The sequence below is a fragment of the Acanthaster planci genome, linkage group LG03, assembly GCF_054643075.1.
Source record: "Acanthaster planci isolate LZ-2023a linkage group LG03, COTS_SCS, whole genome shotgun sequence".
NCBI lineage: Eukaryota > Metazoa > Echinodermata > Asteroidea > Valvatida > Acanthasteridae > Acanthaster > Acanthaster planci.
The window spans coordinates 20,760,212-20,766,558 of record NC_141779.1 but is presented as its reverse complement, the minus strand read 5'-3'; positions in this window follow the sequence as shown (position 1 = coordinate 20,766,558).

Here is a 6,347-nt window from a genome sequence, read left to right as displayed (position 1 = left end):
GGGATTCACGTTTCACACGGAATCCATGTCTGGCAAAGCAGGCAGCGTGCCCTACCTTAAGCTGCGCACACTGTGTGTACTGTCCAGTATAGTTCCTGCTACCGCGCCATATTCCCTCAGCAAACATATATTTGTCAAACCCATGGCTCGACAGAGCGAAAATGTATATTTCTATCAATTCCAGTGGCCGAATTAAGACATTGTGGTGCCGGTATTCTCGGGGGGAATGGATCACTGTGGACGCGGGGTTTGTGTGCTCGTCAGGGGTGCAGGGGTGGGCAGTGCCAGTCTGGCCGGCGACGGGCTCTTTTTGCGTGGGCGGTCGAACGCTGGCGGTTTTTCAAAACTAAAACAGGCTCACTATGTCTTTCCATCAACCTTCTTCGGCCTAGAGCACAAAAGAACACAACAGGTAACCTTCTTATCAAAGACGCCGTCGGAACCGCACCCAGACTGACGCAAGTAAAATCACAGTCCCGGCAAGGACAAAGGCAACAGTGCAGCGGAAAAGGATGTCTCCCCAACTTCGCAGAAAAAAAAAAGCGACAGGAAATCTACTTTATGTTCAATTCTCTGCTGAAGTTTGGTATCGAAATTACCCATCAATTGATTAGTGCAGGTCGATTCCATTTCCTTTTCACCAGGCTTGTCAATCAGAAGAGCCATTCTACTGCGCTCTTTATCTTGGTTTTTCCATTCGATGCTTTCCTCGGTCAACGAAATGTCAAGACCTCAAGCTATGATCGTGGGGACAAACACGATATCTGTACGGGGAAGTACAAATATGGTCAGGTTTTTGTCACAGTGTGTGGTTATTAAGTGCAATTCATTATAGTGATGGAAACTTAGTTTACAGGAATAATATTATGAAGGGAGCAGTTCAGTTTAAGGTATTTTTAAAAAATGGTGTAGAGGGTGCAAGGGTAGAATAATTTCACAGGCATTGAATATACCATAAAGATGAAAGCAATTGTTTGATTCGTTGAAATATCACTAACTCTACGAACAAAAACAAACACAACAACATGAAACAACAACATGATTTCACAATCAGAGTGAAACTGGCCCAACAAAGAGGAAGACAAGATTTCATTCCTGATCATTCAACTTGTATTTGTAAGACATCAACCAAGAATCATGAAATGAGTGCTCAAGTCGGAATGATCGCTGAAAATCATTTAAAATAGGGGAAAAAATTAGTGGAAGGTCTGTGGCCTAGCCGGTTTTTCGCATTGAAAATTCTTGTCCAATGGTGAGAGCCGACCACGAGTGCGGGTCCGATTTGGAACGACTAATTGGAATTGGTTGCGAGGACGGATCTGGTTTCACACACACAAAAAACCGCCAGCAGGACTCGTCCAGACGCTGTACCGATACGATCCGCGCCCGGTCTTGTCTCTTAAGCCTGGTGGTACGAGAGTGGGGGACGAGTGGAGGTGAATTCGACCGCCCGTAATAGACTTAAAACCCGGCTGAACTATTGATTAACGTTAGACAACCCGCTTGAATATCCATGAATGACAGCGATGGAGACCCCGTATCTCGGCAGGGCGCACGATATTGCGGCCAGTGGTGCACCTCGAAAGGGCAAGCGCTTTTTCTGATGACGATGTACTCGACGTCGAGTATTTACTGCTTGCTTTTCATATTTGTTTTTCTCTGCTTCGAACCTTAAGTGAATCGTAGTCATCAATGCTGTTCTAGAAAGAGCAAATGCATGGCGTCGAGGAAAAAAAGGACAAAAACATGTTCACCTTAAACATTGAAAACAAAGCTTGAACGGAAATCTGTACCAATCATTTGGTTGACAGTCAAAGCAAAATTTGAACCCGTTAATACTTGGAGGCACTTAATCAGGAATTTCACCCGGCAAGATATCCAAAACAATGGATAAAGAAAACCCGGGCTGTAGATTCTTTGATTGATCACACACATGATCATGAAAGGGCTGAATAAAAGTAAGTTTCAGGGACTTGATCTACTGAATACCAAAGAAAATTGTAGAAGAGGCGCAGCCTCTTATTCAAGACGTGTTAGTTTATCTTAGTTTTGTTTTATTTTTTATTTGAATGAAAAAATACTCGCTTATGTGAAATTTGTTGCCTACATAAACCTACGAACAGAACCATTAATTTTCCCAAGACAAGCTATGAGCTCTGTTTGGGCAAATAGGCCTACATTATCTTCTCAGAGTAGAGTCCAAATGGATTTAACGCGCCAGGCAAGACAAAAGCACACACAAATTCAAAGAAGACTTTATCACGCTGACCGTGGGGCGACGGTGTATCTACAGGGTTTTCGTCCTTGACGTCTGTAAAGGATCAGATAAAAATGAGTTACTATTTCCTGGAAGAGGTGTACCAGTTAAAAATACGATTAAAAGACGTGGGTTCAACGTGCGAATGCCAGTCAGTACACGCTGCCATTAAAAAAAATAAGGGTATTATGTTTATATGTTTTCCCAGCCAAGTTTGTCAGCTGAATAGCAAAATTTGACACAGAAACGAATACTCTTACATAATATTAGATGAAGCTCAAAATATATGCTTTTGAATTTCCTAAAAAACCTTCCAGATTCAATAGAGAGAATGCAGAACCTTAAGTTCTAATTTTGAAAGTGTAAAACACTTTCACGTTCGCATTAGCACTCCATGGGGTAAGTTAACTCGAATGGTCAGGTAAGCTTTTTTGGCGTGCGATTTCGTCACAAGACATGATTTCGATGGTTTAATTTTACTGTTGTAGTCCGTATGGTTCCTGATGTAGATCAACGGTCGCACAATGCTATTGAGAAATGCATCAGGTTCATTGCGTGTACACATTCACAAAAATTGTTTTCTCCTTTAAGCTGAGACTCTGAGAAAGGCACTATAAACTATTCATGGTTTGAAACCAATGGCGTATCCGGGGAGGGGGACCGCACCTAAGGCTTTTGATTTTTTTTCTCCCCATAAATAATTAGACCAAAGCTGCATTCGCTTTTAAATTTGCTCCCCCCCCCGTCGCTGTTTGAAACTAATCAGAAGCAAGAGTTTTTAGCAAATCCGATATTGGATTGATGCACTAATGAGACGAAAGCTTGGACCAAGCAGGAAAGTGAACATATGGGCGTCATTCTGTCACAGCATCACTGTTGAACAAGCTGGCTATTTCCTGTCCACCTCCACCCAGCTAATGCCTTCTCATCTGGTTTTAAGTGGCCGTGTGGGGTCCAACAGGTTTAGAAACAGCCAATTTCTAATACACAGAGTTAATGACAGATGCAGTGTACCATTTATGTTACATTTAGTTTTGTTTGACTTGTGTTATTAGCATAGTATAACTATCAACGTAAACGGATGCATGCACAACATGAAGCATGACATGTAACTGAAGGCATGATGGTGAAAACGTCCATCGCAATTTTGCCCACAAAAAAAGAAACCCGTGAAAAGAGACTTTAAAAACACAAAACAGTCTAACTATATCCGAATGGCTAACATTTAAAAACAGCTGTGGAAAAACTGAAGTAGTTTGACGAATTTGGTAGTGAGAACCTTTGAATTTTCGTGTTAAAATCGTTTAAACCTATCTAACCAAGCCTGTACATCTGTACAACTAACGAGTTGACCTAAACTACCAAGTAAAAGCCTGTCATTAATTAATCAAAGCCTACAGCGTGGTCAGTTCCCTCTTCCTTTTGTTAATCGCCCCTTATGTCGACACAAGTTCTGTTTTTGATTTCAGCACAACACTCAACTCTCAAAACGTTTGGATACACGAACAGTTTATTTGAGCGAGTCACCACCCACTACCTGAAAATAAAGAACGAAGGAAAGGAAAAAAACCCGCCCTAAGTTTGTCACAGAAATTTTTTTTACTAACGGTCACTCCTGACAGTTGACGAACTGGCTGTGAGTGAGATTTTATAGCGTTCTCATTTACAAGTTAATGCTGGCATTTACACCAAGGAATCAAAAGAACCGACGGGAAAATCACTACTTTCAGACAAGTCAAAAATGTGGCTGAGAAATTTCAGTAATGAGGTTTAATGATCGCATGTTTTCAGGGTGAATCTTGAACCTCCCTACTATTTTGTGCAGCAGTATATATGATGGAATTAAAGCAGCAATGAAAACCTTATCGTAGTTAGCATTTGTCAATTATCGTAATGCTTTTGAAACTCACCAAAAACTAAACATTAAATGGAGACTACCTTTTTTCAAATTGAAAAAATTATTTTCGAAGACAGTCTATTTTACAGATAAAAGGAATCGGAAATCTTTTCTCAACAAATACGGATATATGTTCTAAATTTTGTTATCTCTTGGCAGGGTATGTCAAATAAACCTAAATTAAACTAAGTGGTAATTATTTTTTAGAACCAAGCGACTGTATATTATATAGGAAATAAAATTGTGTATACTTGTGATGACCTATGAAACTGCAGAATATTACATTTTCACGAAATCGTCTCATAATAGTTTTCCTAATTTGGAAAATAATGCGCAACCCTTTCAGGTAATGAAAGAGGACGAGGAAAGAAAATAATCATCCATGCACTGGGGACAATTTGTCCTGGTTTGTGGGCCGAAAATGCCAAAAGGGTCTTCAGTCTTATGTTTCCGAGTCATGTTGTAACCTAAAGAGAGTAGTGCGTGAGGAAATGAATTACTGGAGTCGAAAGGAAGAGGTATGTGAGACGAGATACGCATCGAGCAAAAGTGAATAACCTATTAAATCACACCTTAATCGCCGGAGGATCAGGTTTCCAGTATTATCGTCAAAAGGTTTCCAGATTTTTTTATATTCTGGCTGGCATTACCACTGCTTCTTGAGAAAAGAAGTATTGATATAACCATCGGCATTTGACCTTCTAGCTTCAATTTCTCTTCTTTTTTTTGGGGGGGGGCTTTCTTTTATCAGTGATTTTCCAACTCTTCACGACATTTGCGGATAGTTTGACATTTTGTAAATGAAAAGGAAGTGTAAAATAATGTATATTGAAATCCAGCTTCGTGTAACAAGTTGAGTACTTTTTGGATTAATGACAACAAGACATCAGGGCTTAGCCAATTAATTTTTTCTTAAAGTGAAACATTTGAATCTCATTTTTCCCACTCAGCAATAATTCAATAATCAAGTTTGGACTTTTTTTTCCTTTGTTTTTGGAAGACGATTTGGAAAAAAATAGCCCGTTGTTTTAGAAACCGCAAAAAATAACTAGCATGTACATGAAGGCCCATGTGAATGACAAGATTTGTACAGTATTCAAGGGAAAGCTTGTACGCTACGTTTTTGCAAATTTTAGATGGCTTAAGGAAGACATAAAATGTAAACCTTGTTCCCTTGGCCACCTGTGCATCTTACATATTTTTTGGCAAAGACTAGAACATTTCCTCATTTGCATATGATTTCTAATGCTTTGAAAAACATTACGGATATAGATGATCCTTAGTGTGTTTATGTCGGTATATGTGGATTTGTTGGAGTTGTAGGGACAGTTTTGGAATGAAGAACTAGATAAACTGACTATAGAATTGTAAGCTCACTGGAGCTGTGTAGAACGTTAGGTTGGCGTCTGAAGAAACCGGCGAGGGGAACAATGCAAAGAACAGCAGGGGTTTGAGCCCTTCGGTCAAATCCCGCGTACGAACGGAGGGCAGTGGGCAACATTGATTACGGCTCGGTATAGAAAATGGAAGTGTAAGTGTGCAAGTCAGGCGCGGTTCTAGAGCCATTTTGTTGGGGCGGGGGGGGCTAGTCATCTGTTTACTGTCGGTACTGCTCTTTCACTTTAGGAGTAAAAACAAACTTTTTTTCATTTTTGGGGGATAGACAATGGGGGGTCCTAAAGTCACTGCCCCCCCCGGACCGTGCCTGTTGCAAGTGCCCCAGCCAGGATTATCTTTTTGGATTTTCACCTCTGAGGAAACTCTGTGCTCAGATCCAATCTGTTCCACAAAAGCGTGTAAGTCACATCACCGTAGTGCAACCAGCTCTCATTCATTCAACGTAGATACTCTTTGTATAACCTCCGTCGATTTGAGCGACCGAACTCCTAAATTCACAATAGCAGATGCACATGAACGGAATCCTCAAACAGTAGACAAAAGTATAGAGTAGGCCTACCAAATCAGTAAATCTGAAGAGATTATCTCAAAAATTCTTCAATTGAGATCTCATTTCTCGTAATATCCCCAAATAAGTGATTCTTCGCAAGCCCTTGGTTATGGTAAAATGATCTCGTTTCCTTTTCCCAAAATGTGACGCCCGAAAAATCATTTATGTCAAAGGCTCTGTCCATTCTCGTTGTATTTGCTCCTTTTTTGTACAACTGGGGTGCTATTTAGGAAGGCACTTTGGCG